At 34.4% G+C, this 17906-nt stretch overlaps 1 pseudogene; it reads right to left on the bottom strand.

The window, feature by feature from the left end:
• Positions 1 to 16624: 16624 nt before the first annotated feature.
• LOC120596817 (ubiquitin-60S ribosomal protein L40-like) lies at positions 16625 to 17165 on the bottom strand (annotated as a pseudogene).
• Between the last annotated feature and the right edge of the window lie 741 nt (positions 17166 to 17906).

Here is a 17906-nt window from a genome sequence, read left to right as displayed (position 1 = left end):
GAGTCTATCTACTCAAGTCTCCTAGGTTTATTTAATCTATAGAATTACATTCATTGTAAGTTTTTTTGTTTGGTTTTTGTTTTGTTTTGGTTTGTTTTTTTTTTGCACAGACTGTCTAATACAACTTTTGCTGCCTAATTTGAACATAATCGCTCATTCCCCACTTAGTACTTGGGCACTTGATTTTTCTTTTTAAATAGACAACTATCACTTTTCCTTGTAGAATTATATATCCTTGGTTCTTTCTTTCAAGATAAAGTTCACTCACTCCATCCCTCACACTGTTTAATGTGAGGGATGTTTAATAAGCACACTTTCTATACTACTGTTCATGTCATTAATTAATATTCGCTGAGCACTAGCCACAGGAAGGCACCCTGGAAATATTTTTAAAAAGATATCCATATTGATCAGCCAGGCACAATAAATGTATTACCTAGAACCAGATATTTTCTTTTTCTCACTGGATTTTCTGTATCATTTCACCTATAACCTTAATGTTTCAACCATGGATGCCATACTTTCTAGTCCTAATTATTTTTCTTTGAAATAGAGGGACCACAAACATAGACTAATAGTTAGCATCTATTGATCTGTTTCTCTGTGCTAGGCACTGTGCTAAGCACTTTATTTACGTCATTTTATTTTAGTTTCACAATGATCCTATGAAATAGATATTTATTGTCATTCCCATTTCACAGAAAAAGAAAGTGAAGCATAGTATGGTCAAGTAACTTTCCCAAGATAACATCGCTACTGGAAAATAAAGTGACCTGATCTCCTGTTTGCTGTTGTGTATAGATACTCTTAAGCACTCCACCCTGGGGGCAGGAAAGTGGGTACCCCACTTACATGCTGCTATGAGGAGTATAAACTGGTAGAAACTTTCTGGAAAGTAATTTAGTAATATATATCAGAATCTTTATGAAGGTTCAAATCCTTTGTTTCAGTATTTATTTTTTTCATTTAACAAACATCTATGTAGTATTTACTATGTGCCAGGCATGACTCTAAGCACATTTCAAGTATTAAAAGGCAACCTTTACAAAAACACTACAAGATACTAATATCTCTATTTTACAGAAAGCCAATTGAGGCACTTAGAAACTAAGCAATTTTCTCAAAGTTACACAATTTATAAGATGTGAAGCTTGGTTGTGGTTACACAATCATATTAATTGATACATTGTTAAGAAAAACAGTAATTAAAAAAGAAAAGACAGTAATGAAATGATAGCATGGTATATCCAATTTTTATTTTATAAAAAGAAATTTAAATATGAGCACAAAAAGCAGACTAGAAGAATATAAGAACAAAAGTAAACAATGGTCTCTGAGTGATGAGATTATGGATGGGTGATTTTTTTTTCTGGAACATCTCTCTCTCTTTTTTTTTAATGGAGGTCTATTTCTTTTCTAAATAGCAATTGTTAATTTAAAAGAAATCTAAAGAGATTGTAATAGAGTATCTCTGGGGTCTTTTTGACAGTGGGATGGTGCTTACATTATATGTTTCTATGAACAATCATGCTTGGTACAAACTTTAACTGGAAATCTGGTCTCCATGGTCTACTCTTTATTAATATCAGGCTAGCAAGTAAGAAGGATTACTTTATTTGCTTTAATGAAGATTTTATGTGATCTAGTGAACAATCACTAATTTATAAATTTGGAAAACCTAGCCCCAAATTCATCAATATGACAATCCTTTAACTCCTTTTGCTACGTCTCTGGGTTATATTAAAGGTGCTTGTCATTCCAGGATTAAAGTAATGGTTTAAAGCCAAGTTGCAAGGACGAGGGCTTTATAGGTTCCATTCTTAAATCTACCACTTATTTTAGCTGTGTGACTTTGAACTCTCTAGGCTTCATTTTCCTCATCAGTAAAATGGGGATACTAACAACCCTAAGTATATAGCACTTCTGAGAGAATTAACTGAGAATGTGTATAAAACACCACTATATCAAATATGTAGTAGTTATTTAGTAAATGGTGGCTGTTTTCATTATTACTATTTATTGTTGTTTAATATTCACTTAAAAAGAACATTTGAGATTCTCTAGTAACAGTTGCCATACACTTTCTAAGAAGTATTCTAACCTGAAGAATTTAAAATTTTCTTTAGTAGGGAGATGAGAAAAAGCAGGGCATCATCTAGGATTAGATCTATTTAAACTTGTTAAACTGTCAATATTTTAAATGATCCCTATGGTTTTTTAACACCAGTTTTCATAATCAATGTGATTACTATACCTATACTAATTAATAATAATTTTATGAGCCATTACCCATAACTAGAATCTGTAATCAATCTATGTACTGATTGTTTTTACTATATCATAAACTGTTTGCTGTTGTGTATAGATACAGTCTCAAGTCAAGATGTGGACTTTCATATACCCTAATCCCCATCAGACATTCATACTATGTTATTTGACTACTGCCACTTTCCATGGGAAAGGAATATCAGATCAAATTCTATGTCTTGTGAACAAGAAAAATGTCAGTGAGATTCCTTTAGCAGTCTATGGCTATTTCCAAGAGAAATTTCTTCCATGTTTCTATGCCAAAGTAGGGAGTAATGAATGAGTGTACACATGTGTGTACACACACACGCACACACACACACTCTTAAACTTTTTTCAAGAAAATAAATTAAGAAAATGATATTTACATCCTTCTAACACTATTTCCTCTGAATTCAAAAGAAACGGCTTTGGGAAAACTCTTGCTGTCTTTTGCCAATAGAGCTGTTACTCCAAAATCTGAACTGGCTTTTCAACTAGATTTGGTCGTGTGAGTCAAAGCAGACTTTGTGTTCTTATGTATCTCCCTGCCTCTTTCCACTCTGCACATTAGTTGAGCCTCACTGCTCTTCACCATAATCCTCCCAGCCCCACTCTGCACGTTGGTTGAGCCTCACTGCTCCAACAAATAATGCACTTCTGGCACAATGGGGTGCAGCAGGGGCAGTATGGGGAAAATCAGATAATACAGACACAAGCTTGACAGACTTGCTGCCTTTCGAGTGCCACATTATGAACTGGCCAAGTGAAACATGAAAGCATTATCCTGTCTTATCTGGTGGTTGAAAGAGGTGCAGCCTCCTTAATGGTAAGGTTCTTGGCTTCTGGCCAAAAGATTCCCACTTTAGCTGCTTCACATACTCAGCCAGAGAGCTGTCCCCTCACCTTTGTTAGCTGTTTTGTCTCAAACCTGTTCCAGGATGAGAGAAGAGAACCTGTCAGGACCAGGTGATGTCTCTGCAAATTCTGGTCAATTCTGAAGCCAATTTAGAAATGTATGCAACTGGAGAGTGAGTTTAGGGACTCCAGGTCACTTTAAAGAGGACCTAGATTTCCTAGGGTTTCCCATACTCATGCACCTCCATAGACTGGCTTTAGTCTTCGCCCAGGGAAACCTGTCATTCTCGGGTCATTATCCTCTTACCTCAGAGAGGAGAGTGTAAACACACATGTGTGTGCACACTCACGTGTGTGCACATGCACTTATACAACTCAGACATTCTTCAGATTTAGAAGTCTGCATTAAATGAGTCTGGGGCTGGTTTTTTCAATAAATTTCTCAAGGAAATCTGATGCCTAATCTGTAGTTTGAGAATAACTCCCCACAGATCTCCTATAGTCTCATCTGAAGACAAACTCAAAGTCTAAATTATTAAATTTATGAGCCACTCTGACAGAGCATAAACAGTCTGAAGTTTAAAGTTCTCTTTATTGCTGACAATAATTAATAATAAAATTTATAGTACTACTTTTGAAAAGACAACCAAAATGGGTGCCTAGTTTTTATTAACTGTTATAAGTAAATGGCTTAGTTCGCCAGAAACAAAAGGATAGCCCTTTCACATCATAATTCTACAAAGACCAACACACAGACCATCATTCAGTTGCTTGTGTGACCATGAAGAAAATTACTTGAGGTTCAGTTTCATTGTAGGTTAAATTTATTCTATCTCATAAAAATTTTCTAAGTATTAAAGACAGGTAAAGAAACTGTCTCAACACCCAATTGGTGTATAGTAAGCACCCAACTCATGTCAGCTTTTTTCTCTTCCCTATTTCTGTGCCTCCTTTACAAACAACTAGACTTTGCTTTCCACAGGACCAGAGACATTAGTTTACCTAGTTGTCCATGATGCAAAAAAAAAAAAAACACTCTACTTAAGGGCTTAGGAAAGTAATGCACACCTAGGAATTCAAAGGTGTTTATAGGTAATATTTCATTAAACTATGTAGAAGTCTTATGTTGAAGAAGGCAAAGATCTCATCTTCATTTCACAGGCACTTGAATTTTTTGAGGTTGTGTGCTTCCAAGAAAACAACCAATCTGTGACCAAGATATAATTAAGACCTACAATTTTTAATTCCCAGGCTTTGACTCCAGCCTCTGAAAATGCTTCAATTCAATGAAACTAATGGCACTTTGGTCTCTGGAATTAGATCCTGTTATCAATGACTTCCACATGGAAAGATCATTCCAAAATGTGTAATTAACCAAGAAAATGCAAATAAACCAATTTGTACCTGCTATTTAGAGGTAAGACAGAGAAGAGGCATGAGTTCATTATTTGCAAATGTAACCTTTTTCTACTTCAAATGTAGCTTATGTTCTCCTGTTGTTCACATATTTTTTCAAAAATTACATTTTCAGTGAAAGATTTTCGATTATTTGTGATTCTATTACCAGAGAAGAGCTTGGAATGGAGAGAAAAATATATGTCATCAGGCACAATGGATAGAAAATCTGTCTTTTAATGACCTTTGGCAATTCAATTTAATAAACATTTTTTGAAACTTCTGTGTACCAAGTCCTGTGCTGAATAGGGTAGGAGACAAGCTCACAGTCCAGCACAGTCAGAAACACAGTAGAACTTGGCTAATGTTATTGAATGAATAAACCTAATGAGTGGGTAAAGAATTAACTATACCTTCTAAAAAGCAAACAGTAATTGCACAATAAAACAGGTCTGTAAGGATATAGTCTAGAAATGCTGCCTAGAGGAAGAAATATTTAAGGTGGACCTGAACGACTATTTCTTTCAAGTGACAGAGACTCAATTCAAAGTAGTTTAAGGGAAATAAGAGAGATTATGGGTTGGTGCCATTAGAACAAGGACTGGAACACCCCATCTCTCTTGGTCTCTCCACCTCTCTTTTCTGATTCTCTCTGCATGTTGGCCTCATTGTCTCCTTTTGCATGTGGGCTTTCTCTTCGTAAATGGGAACATGGCCACTGGCAGCTTCAGGCTAAACATCATTCCAAATTAATGACTCAGAAGGAAAGAGTATCTCTTGCTAAGTTTCAAATCTAGGAAGGACTCCAATTATCCCAGTTTGGGTTATGTGCTCATTCTTAAATCAATCACTGTAGCTATAAGCACAATGGTTTGTCTGGCCTGGGTCATGTACCAGAATTGGGGCACTTCTGTGATTGACAGGGCTTTTAGAAACACATCATTGCAATGGGAAAAAAAAATGCAGATTCTTCTAGGATGAGAAATTCCCCCCGCCCCCCGCCCCATACACACACACACAATTCACCACCACCAAAACTAACATGGAGAAAAGGGTCATTCCAAGCAGAAGAATTCGAGCAAAGACACAAAGTGGCAAAGAGAATGTGTGTCGAGAAAATGAAGAGTGTTGGTGGTACACAGCAGAAAAGTTCTTTCCTCAGGTGTAACCCATGGGTCCTTTTAGACAACATCTTCTAAGGATATAGGCTGAGAGTTCCCAGCAACCATCCTGCAATTACATCAAATCTATGTAAAACAGAAGCCAACACATGAGAAAAATAGAGATGAAAGGAAAAAACTGTATGGACATTGTGTCAGCCTTAGTTTGACAGTGTCTTGAAATTTCCATTATATGTGTCAATATTATTCTTCTTTTGTTTGTCTTTTAGTTGCATTTATTTTACTTTACAACGCAACACAAAAAGTACCTGACATTTATCGAATACCTATTATATACCAGGGATGATGCTGAGTATTTTATGCACATTGTCATATGAAATCTTTATGATAACCCTGAAAAGTAGATATTATAATTCCCCATTTTTTAGAAGGAAAAGTCATGATTCAAATAAGTTAAATAACTTCCAAAAGTTTACTTAGCTACCAAGAGTTAGAAATGATATTCTAAAGGTTTGTTCAACTCCAAAGCCTATATTCTTTCCATTTGACCATTTCTGTGCTGCATTGTTTCTGTATCATTAGAAAGCAATATTCTCGGTGAGCAATTATAAAAGCCTGAACTAAGGCAATAGCAGAGAGGATAAGAGGAAAAGACAGATTCAAGAGATATTTAAGAAAGGGAGAGAATAATTTCCAATTTTTTTTCAAAGAATTTTAAATGTTGAGGAACAGTAGGAAATGTAAGAAGATTCCGAAATCAAGTTAATCTAAGTATATGTCAAAGGAAAACCTGGCTAGAAGGAAACAAATCACGTTTTCTTTGGTGCTCATTGACCAAAAACTAATATAATATTGTATGTCAACTGTAATTATAAAATAAAATTAAAATTAAAAATGGATAAAGCGCTTGTTGAATATTCAAGCAGAGCCATCCAGTGAGTTAAGGATACAGTTCTGTTGATGCAACAGATATATAGGCTTGAGAATACTATATCTATATATATAATACTATACCAGTGTTTACAGCCTGGAGCGAATGAGATTGTCCAAAGACAGCCCATAAAGTGAGAAATAAAAGATGGCAGAAGATCAACCCTTTAGATTTTAAAACATCAGCATTTAAAGAGTAGGCTTTTGTTCATTCTCCCTCCCTCTAAAGTATTCTTTTTTTCCTTTGTCTACATTATGAATGAATATTCATCTGTAATGACATGACATAATCATAATATTTCTTCAAGGTTTTGTTGGATCCTCTCCTCTGCAACTTCTAATAGAACTGAATGCTTCAACCTTTGTGCCAGGCCCCTGGAACTTTGTACAATAATATTCTTATTAGAGTTCTTATAATATTTGTATTCTATAGTATCAGAGACAAGAGCACAGACTTCAAATTTAGACAGTCCTGGATTGAATTTCCACCCTGTGATCCACCATTTGTATGGCCTTGGCAAATCGTCTAACCTCGTTTGAGTCATGATTTTCTCCTACGTGGAAAAAAAAAATGGGGGGAAAGAAAAGGCCTCCCTCACGAGGTCGTTTTGAGAATAAAGGAGAGATTTGTAAAACTCTTGGTACAGTGACCAGCACATGGAAAACACTAAACTAATAGTAGATATTATTTGTTTATAGATCTGTTACTATTTACCAGACTTCTTACTCATTTTTGTATCTGTTCTCTGAAAAAGTATCTGGCACCTGATGGCCACTGAGGAAATGTATACTGAATTCACGCATAGGGAGATAAGGAGTCAGAGAAGTAAGAAGATAATCAGGAGAGAACAGGGACATGGAAAGAAAGAAGAAGAGCATCTCAGGAAATAGGGAGTGGTGAACAGTCCCAAATCTCAAGAGAAATTTAGTAGAACAGGATCTCCATATATAGCAGAAAATTAGGCAGATAGGACTTTGGTGATTTTTGTAATAGCAATTCTAGTGAAATATTGAATACTCACTCAAAGAAGATTACAATGACTGCTGCACAAAAGAGATGGAAGAATATGAAGGCAGAAAGTCTAGACAACTTTTACAAGAACCGGACTGATAAAGGGAAAGAAAATACATGGAGATAACTTGAAAGTGAAACAAGTAGAAGGACAATTTTTTTACAACAGGAAAAAAAATTTTAATGTATTTAACCAAAAGGGAGGACATAGTTGTGCCAGGGGAAAATATCTGAGGCTTGGAAATGAGCAAAAACAATTAAAGAATGTCCTATTGGGATCTTCCAGGATTTATTTGACTTTTTAGGGATGTGTACCTCTGATTGACTTATTGACTGAGCTATTTTACAGTTCTGTAGAGGTGGAAATTTACTTAAAAAAAAAACTTGATAGTAATGCAAGTTATTCTTGGCAATTGCAATACAAATTAATTTTGTTCAGTAGAGATATAATTGGCTTTTACCTTGTAGAAAAAATCACCCCCAAACATACCATTTTATTACCCTAAAGCATATTAACCAGTTTTCCATCTACTAGTAAGTTTATTTCAGTGTTGTACTTGTATATATCTCTGCTTTCCAAATTCTCCTTCTATATAGTTGTAATTATTTCAATAACAGTTCTTCACTGATTAATGAGCTGAATAAAAATTTTGTCATGTATTCATTTTAAATTTGTATGAGTCATTTTATGAAAGTATGAGACTCCTATTTTTAACACTTTGAAAATTATAATTTAGCAGTGGAAGGATGCTTTTGAAGGAAGAGCAGAGAAGAGATAGCTGTCTGCATGAGACCCTAGAAAAGGATTTCAGTTAAGGAGTGGGTCTGTATGAAGCATCATTTCTCTGGGAAGAAGGGAGCTTGACAAAGAATTTTCTTTTTTTCTTAATGGAAGTGTGTAAGTTCAACATTCGATTATGTATTGTCTAATTTGTTCTCCACTGACTATATAAGAAGAAGATGAGCTCATTTCATACTAGATCTCTTTCACCGTCCTCACCTTTGTTGGACCGTGATAAATGCTGTATGTTCAGTTGGTGTGGAGGGACATTAAGCACTTATTTATTGTGGCAGGTATAGCTACGGCTCTTTTTTAAATAAATAACAAAGCAAATGATCACATTTCCTCTTAACTCAAATATCTGTTCTGTAGTCCTGATTTAATGACATTTTCTGAAATGTTTCTGCTTTCTGGGAACACTCAAACAGTTTTCCGGGAACACAGAGAACACTCAAAATATTGATATAAAGTATAAAGTCAATTTGGCATTATCTAATAAGAGACTTCAAGAGGTAAGTGACTTTTGATTTAGCAACTCCACTTCTAAGAATTTATCCTAAGGAAACAATCAAAGGCTAGTATCATATTTTAAAATGTTCGTTGCCACAGCATTTATTATGGTTAAAAAAAAAAATAGCCTTAATGTTCTTCAATAGGGAAATGGTTCATTAAATTTCAGTACTATGGATTATTGTCCAGTCAGTACAATCATGTTTTTAAAGGTTATATGATGACATAGGGCAAATGTATGCAACATAATGTTAAATAAAAAATCAAGACCCAATTACACATATAATATGAAGGCAATTTTGTGAAATGTATGCATAAAAAGATTGGAAGAAAATATAAATATTCCACACTATCAATTTTCAGTTCCTGAATTCAAATAATAAGCATTCAGACAGAAATATTGTATATTAAAATAGTAAGAGTAACTATCTCTGAGTGAGAGATGATAGATTATTTTCTTCTCCCTTTGCAGATTATGTACATTTCTTAATTCAAAATGCTTCCTTAATAATAAAGTACAAAATATTTCTATTTTTACAATAGAAAACTTTTCCTTTTAACCTCAGCTTTTAGGGGAAAAATATTTATCTGCATCCCCATGACTCCATATTATTTCAAATCTCAGTTAAGTTACTTTTTGTCCTTTGCTGTTGGGTGGTTAAAGAAATAACCTAAACCAAACAACTTAGTAAAGTAACCTACCAATGCTTCAACCATGTGAGCCATTTAGAGTCTTCTCTCTCCTCAGTCCACACAAACCATCCATCACTAAGAACTGTATATGTTGCCTTCTTGATACTCTTCAGAATGTCCATTTCTTTTCAAAACCACCGCTACTGTGTTCAGTTCACTGCCATCTTTCTCCTGAGTTATTTCACAGCCTTTTAACTTGTCTGTGTGCTTTCAGCCTAACCCTCTTCCCTTCAGTTCATATAGCAAGCAGAGTGGTCATCTAGAAGTACAAATCTGATAAAGTAGGCATCTCATACCCTTCAGAGGCATTTCATACCCACTGGTCAATGGATAAAGTCTCAGCTTCTCAACACAGTTCATGAGAGCCTCATATGCTGGTGCTTACTTACTTCTCCAGCCTTATATCTTCTAACATTGTCACACTGTGTGGCCCAGCACATGGAAACACTGGCACCAGAACCCATAGAACATGCCATGTTCTCACTCACCTCTTAGTCTTCGTACATTTTAGACCTTAGGCCTAGAATGCTTTTTCTTTCTCCCTTTCCCATTATGCCTAACAATAGTTGACATCCAGGTATCCTCCAAGGCTTAGCTGAGATAGCTCTTTCTGCAGGAGGCTTTCCTTGACTTCTTGGTCTGTTTAATATACCCTTCTTCTTGCTTCCATGACATCCTATCATGAGCATTTATTGTATATTATGGCAACAGAAAGTATGCTATGATAAAATATGGTATGGAATAGAATGTATTGCATTTTATCATAACTACCTATTTTTCTTCATATGTTTGTTTACCTGTTTAGATTTATTTCTCAGTTGGTTGCTTGGTTGGTTCTCCTTAACTGTAAGCTCCTTGAAGAGAAGTGCTCTATCTTATTTACTTCTATAGTCTTGATTCTTATCAAAGTGCCTGAGATACAGTAGGGGCTCAGTCATATCATAGAATGATTAAATGAACAAATGAATGAAAGCATCTCAAAGCCAAATAAAAATGTCTCTTGGGTTACCCACTAAACCCTGGGTTAGCACAGGTGGAGAGCAGCCACTATTCCACTATCAGCATGGAGGGATGAGCACACTATTTTATATAAAACTATTTAAGAAAGGAAATAAATGAACATTAATTAATAAAAACATGATTGGCTATCTTTAAAGATATCACTCATTGTCTTGAATACTTTTATCTTAACAAGAATTTGGAGTCATCCATGTTTTTTCTTAGAGTTTTCTTTAAATTTGTGCATTGTCTTTTCATTGTAGAGGCAACGTAGTACTCCATTGCTACAATCCCCAAAAAGACATTCTACATACCCAGTGACTCTTGGTATGTACTGTGGATAAAGAGGATCTAGGCAAGTAAGTTTAGGAGATACTGCTTACTCTCTCCTGCCCTTAGAGAGGTACAACACAGAAGGCACATACTAAAGGCTGAGAAAATTTTGTTAACTTTGTGAAGCCTGAGTTATCAAACCTGTTTGAGCTTAGAGCCCAAGTAAAACACTTTAGAAAATGCTGTTATGTGAATGGAGGAAGATTCAAAGTCAGGAGATCAAGCTCCAATCTTGTCTGTACCACTCACTAGAAGATGCTTCAGTTCCAGAGCCTCAGTTTTCTGATTTGTAAAATGAGGAATTTGGACTAGATAGTGTCAGATCCCTTCCAGACCGAAAATTCTTTTAAATCATGACAAATAATTTGTTGATCTACTTTGTATGAGAAATAAAGATATATAGCAAAGATTATTTAATGTAATCACAGACACCTGAATTTTATTACACTTATATTCTGCTTTTTAATTTTACTTCATCACCTAGATCTCTTGATAGACATTTAGATAACTAAAACCTATTTGATCCTCATTCATGAAAATAAAATATTGTTAATTTGGTCCTCTATGCAATGGTCCTCTTAAATACATAGTGCCATTTTCTTCTTTTCCCTCCTGATAAGTAACTGAAATAAAACTAATGGATATACAAGTACAAAGATATCATAAGGTTGAGACCTCTGAGTCTGACAAACAAAAAGCCGATTCTGCGTCTGCAGCTTGCTGTAGACACATCTGGCTTACTTTAGCTCACAATAGAGTAATATGAATTGTGCTAAAAAGCACTATTTGTGCAAATGCAAATAATATTCCATCTGCTCAGGATTTTTTTTTCTTATATAGCTTTTGTTCCAGTGTGGTAAAAGCCTGTTTCTTTACCCTGAAGTGCTCCTGCTGATGAAGAGTGAAGTACATGACAATGAACTAAAATCCATTATCAAACAAATACAGTGAGCTTTTCAGCAAGTCATCACAGGGAATGTTGCCTTTTTCTCTGGCATTAAGTTGAAAGCGATTTGTGCTCATGCAAATAAGACAAAGTAGTGGGGTTGAAAAAATATATATGTATATATACACACAAAAAATATATATACATATATATAGTCTATACACTGTAGTTTGCTTTGTAAATCTTCCATTTTTATCTGTCTCTTGGTGGGGGAGGGCAGCAGAGAAGCATTTTGGCTGCCTTCTTTAGATTTCCTAATGGTTTGAGTAGTAATAAGTTCTCAACAGAAGAATTTGGGCTCTGCCTTTTGCTGTCCTGAATAACATACTTGGGAATTGATAGAACTGCTTTCCCAGCTCCTAAGAAAAGCCTAGGGCAAGTTAGAAGGAAACCTAACGCCTGTGCTGCTGAAACCAAAGTAAATTTTAAGAGATCCAACTTCAGGATTCGCTGGTGGTGACAATCAAAGGTAAATTATCCAAGATCAATCTTAAACATTTCTGAGTGCTCATACACTCTTATCAGGGCCCTGAGCTTTAATATGGGGGCTTTGTAAAAGTTATACTCTTCCTAAAACTAATAGGCCATTGCCCTATTTTCAGGAAGAATACAGATATGAGTGACAATTATACTATGACTACTACACAAAACATTGATAAGCCAACTCCAGAGAACAGTCGGATTTGGGAAAATGTATTCAAACTTCTTTTCAGTCCACTTCTCCTTTAGCTATGCCCTTTGTTTCGTCTCCTTGTCCCCTTCTCTTAAGATCTACAATTTCTATTTTGACAAAACAGAAAAAAGCAAAAGAACTTCATCCTTTCTTCCTAAGATCAGAGAAGTGGAGCCGAAGATTATAAGCTTGTATGAACATGAAAACACACTTTCATTTTACACAAAAATTGAAGACTTTATAGCATTTTTAGCTGTTTTATTTATGCTTGATGATTTTATGCAATATTAGTTAGGTTCTAACTAATCCAACTAAAATTTTCATCTATGTGAAATTTGAACAATATTTTTTTACAAAAGAGTATTTTTGGAGGCTTGTCTTGTTTATAATTTTTATAGTTTATAGTTTCAGATTATACATTAAACCTTTTAGGTTTAAGTTTTATACTACTATTTTCAATTAACATTGATTCATGAGTTTGAAAGTTAATGAAGCACATATAGTGATGTTAGGATACAATGAAATAATAGATATAAAAGCACTTGAATTAATAGAGAAAAATTGGCTATAGACATTCAAAGTATTAATGCTGTTAATGCACACAATTTTTAATTGAGGAAAAAAATAAATGCCAGAAAATGAACAGTATTTTCTTTCTAGGGTACATTGTAAACATCAACAGATGATTATTTTCTTATAGCTTACTTTCTAGGATGTTTACTAGACTATTTTTTACAGCCCAAGTAAAACCTGAAAGGAAGCTCTTGAAAACACAGTTGTGTTATACCAACAGTTTTACAGTTGAGCTACCTGTAAATATTAACATTATTCCCCCCAAAGAGTTGAATTTAACAACTAAAAATGTAATCTAAAATGAATTAGTATTTTAGAACCAAAAGCTACTCCATTATAGCAGTTATCTTGGTGTAGTGTCTAAAATTATATTTACAATCTTGTGGTGTATTTTAGAGCTACTGAGAATTGTAAAGAGATAAAAAAAAAATTGTATTTGCCCTAATAAGGTCACTTTTATCAAAGGAGATTTCCTTTTATGTTAAATAAGGAAGATAACTTTTCACTCTTCCTGACTTCAAAGAAAAACACATTATTCCAAATATGTTTTAAACTTTTAACATAAAATCCTTACACATTAAACCATTAATATACGGTTGGTCAGGAAAATGTCTCATTCCACTCACAATAATGTCTTAGTTTAATTAGATCCTGAAAAGTAAAGGATTTAAATTCAAATCCTGGTCAGCATTAATTATAGAATTCTTAATATTGTAGAATGCCCTTTACTAAGTTCCTAGGATATGTCCTGTACTAACTAAAAAAGGAAATTAGCTTCTGGAGACAAAGGACTGGTTATAGTAAAATACTGTATTTATTGCTATGTGGTACATCATCCTAAAGTCCTTCCCTAAGATTCAAAGAAATAACAGAACTTTGAAGTCCTGAACTTTGAACTTTGAAGAACTGGAACTTTGTTTCAGTGTTCTTTTTCCACGTGGGTAGGGAGCCAAGACCTGCTGTTTCTAACAACCATTAATCTTGAACATTTTTTTCAGTCTATTTAGTAAGGAGATGACTCACTTTGTCACTCTTCTATGTCCCTTCTTAATCCTAGTTAAATGGAGAGTTGGTCCACATACAGCAGCTATACAGCCACTGCCAGGGAAGTAGTATTTCTGAGCCATTTCATGCACAGTAGGAACAGGACCTAGCAATGATGGAGAAGGAAAAGGCATAGATACATATCAGGTCCTCTCTAGGACTATTCTGAGATCCCTGGTAACTTCTTCTCAGTTAAAGATGACTTGCTTCTCTATCAATTAATCAATCAACAGGTTTTTATAAAGCATTAATTTTCTTATCAGAAGTTCTATGAACTGTACCCTCAGCAAACATGCTGAAAGTCAAAAAGCACCAACTAGATTCAGCATTCACATCCCAGTTTTGCCAATTACAAGCCAACTCTACAATCTCTGTCAGTCCCTTAGTCGCGATCTTAATGGCTCAGTTTTCTCATCTGTAAAATAGTTATAACAACTGCCCCATTTGTCTCGTGGCATTGTTCTGAGAACTAAAAAATAAATTATGGAGAGAATGCTTTGGAAATTGTAAAATGCAAAGCATACAGAAAGTAGTAGTATTATTGGACTTCATTCTGTATGATTAATAAAGTTCTGTAACTTCTCAAAGAAGAGGTCTTAAATAATTTCAAAATTGCAAAAATAAATCTATTATGAAATGCACTTCAAATATCAAAGAAACACTGTCAACTCTAATATTGGTAAATAGTCAAATAATTTAAAATATAAACAAACATTTTATTTTATTTTATATTTCACTCATTTACTTCTTACTTTATTTCAGCGAAAAATTTAGGCAATGACTCTGAGTTTCCAGAAATCAAAAAGAAACAATTCATAGTGAATTAATACTTTGTTATTTGGTCTTAAAGAAATTACAATAATTTAGCAGTGTCACTAGTGTTCAGTGCAGAATTCCTTCCTGGTATTTCTTAGAACATTTTTCCGAATTTCAAATCTGAGAAAAAAGCCATTTAAGAAGTTGAAATAACGGGAAATGCATTATAATTGTCCTTCATGATTTGAGGCTTAACAATTAACAGAGATGTGACGGGTTTGAAGGAATCTACCGCCATCAAGTCAAAAGCCGCAAATGCTGTGTGCCTGAGTAGCAGTTTACCCATGCTGAAGCATAAGTCTGTAGCCTTCTCACCAATCCCAAAGCCAAATATATATATATATATATATATATATATATATATATATATATATAGTAACCAAAATGTACATTATAACACTTAGGCAGGAAAATTTATACACTCTGCTCATAGGAGAGACCTTATGTTAGTAATCAAAACCAATCTAGACTTTAATGGACATTTCTAACTTGTTTCAAAGCCAAAACTGATTTGAAGCAGCAAATCAGGAAGCCAGAGAAGGGCTATGGAAAGGTATTTTCTACAAGTATACCTTAGTATATTAACAAGAAGTGGCAATATAGAAGAATAAGAAAAGATAGAAGCATCATAAAAAGCAAAGCAATTCTTAGGTCAGCAGTGTGGCGCTATTTAAGGATGAGGCAAATAGTCTTACACTCTTCAGAGGAGCTCTCTGTAAAAACCTACAGAAGACTCTTGGAAAAATTTGCTTAGTTCATAAATGGTTGAAACTCATACTAGAAAAAGTTAAATATAATAAAAAGGTTGATAGTTGAGGGTTTAGTTTTTAGGAAGCAGTACAGTTTGGCTATACAGCACAACTGATTTGCCAAGAGTCTAGAGTAACCAGATATAACTGTATTTTTACCTTATTTTAAAACCAGCTGAATTTTTCTAGAAAATTTTTTACAAAATTTTTCTATAAGTAAATTTTTCAACAAAATAATATTATTGATTATTGATTAAAAAGCATTTAAGATAATACTTCATGTGGTTTTATTACACCATGATAAACATCTAGTTCTAGTTCTTAACTAGCAAAGGTAATTTCATTGATTTAACATTGCTTTTCTTCAATTTCCACCTTAGCACCAACTACCCTTGTTTTGTGGTTGTGACTCTGATTACAAAGTTTGCTATCAATACTATGGCCAGAATAACAAAAGCCACTGCATTCATTGCAGTTTATCAACTAGAATTGTCTATTGCTTAGGATTTGTTTTTTAATTGATTTGATATGTTATTTCATGATGACTGTTTTTGAAAAAATAGATTTGTATATAGATTTTGTTAATTCTTCTTTTTTTTTTTTTTAGCAGCTCACAATCATTATCTAATCAATGAATTCCAATGTAGGGAGTTCATAATCCAAGAGGAAATAAGACAATCCATTGACGTAAGGGAAGAAATAATCAGTTTATATTTACCTTTATCTTAAAGAAGAACAAAATAAACCCTATTAGTATTAAATATACAGTTGACACTGTCACCATAAATTAGTCAACCTGTCATAAAAAGTTTGCCGGTTTGGCTAAGGGGAGTGTGTGAGTTTAGCAATGCTGAGTCCTAACAGGAAAGGCCTAATCCATCTATAAGTTTTCAGCATATTATAGTCTATTGCAGTCTGTATGTGAGGCTAAATAAACACAGAGATGTTACTTTTTTTTTTTCTGCTCCAGTTAATGAAAGGGAAACTTTATTGAGGAGGCCCCAGGGCCAATGGGTTTGGGCAGGTGGCTGCCCTGTAGGCTGAGTAAGCCGTGGAGGGGCCTTATTTGACCTTCTTCTTGTGGCATAGCTGTGCCCACACTTCTTGAGGCAGTTGACAGTGGAGAAATGCAGGCAGGTGTAACATTTGAGGTGGATCATTTTGTACTTCTGGGCAAGTTGGCGGAGGGAGGACTCGATGATGCCGACCCGCAGACCAAGGATCAAGTGCAGGGTGGACTCTTTCTGGATCTTATCCAGAGTCTGAGAGAGTGCGGGTATCCTCCAGCTGTTTGCCCGCAAAAGTGGTCACGTGGGATGCCCTCCTTGTCTTGGATTCTAGCTTTGACATTTTTAATGTCACTGGCTCAACTTCAAGTGTGATGGTCTTGCCTGTCAAGGTCTTCACAAAGATCTGCATCTCTGCATCTGCCGGAGAGGCTGCCTGGCCGCCTTATGGAAGAGAAAGAGCCATATAGGTGTTACTTTAAGGAATAGATACAATAATGAAAGTTAAGAGTAAACATGAAAAGACTGGTATATTACAGTTATTTGCTGGTGATTTCTTCAAAAAGTACTTAAAAGAGTGGTTGAACTTAAAAAAAGAGTTGTGACTTTTTTTTTTAAGACAACTGTCCAAGATTTGTTAACATTTTCTAGAATGATAAGTGTTTGGCAATGGAGAGTTATCCAGCAAATATTTTTATAAAATAAATTTAATAATGATGATGCCGTTAGTGAGAAAAAAGGGTTTTCTGTAACATAAATAAGTAAACAAAATAATTATTTTTAAATTAGTTATTTTATATTTATGTCTTTTTAGGTCCTTCCTAATTTTGTGAAATTTTATATGTATATAATATTATGCAATGTTACATATATTATATCTAATATACATTTTTATCTAAATATCACATTTATATATACAATAATTCATCTAATAAATAAATATGTTGAAGTTGCATGCTCAAACGCCTTTTGTAATGGATATGTGCAAGCAACTAACTCATGCATAATGATAGCAACATTTTTGTACCTAATATCTTAATGACAACAGCCACATATTGTCATGTTCCTGTTAATATTCTAAAGTGCTGTGGAATCATACTTTTATTTGTTGATCACATTGAACTTGGAAGAGATAAAATATATCCATCAGAGTGCTTTCAGTTGCAAGTAAAAGTTGCAA

Source organism: Pteropus medius, unplaced genomic scaffold (assembly GCF_902729225.1).
Source record: "Pteropus medius unplaced genomic scaffold, Ma_sr-lr_union100, whole genome shotgun sequence".
Taxonomy (NCBI): Eukaryota; Metazoa; Chordata; class Mammalia; order Chiroptera; family Pteropodidae; genus Pteropus; species Pteropus medius.
This window is presented reverse-complemented; position numbering and strand designations above follow the sequence as displayed.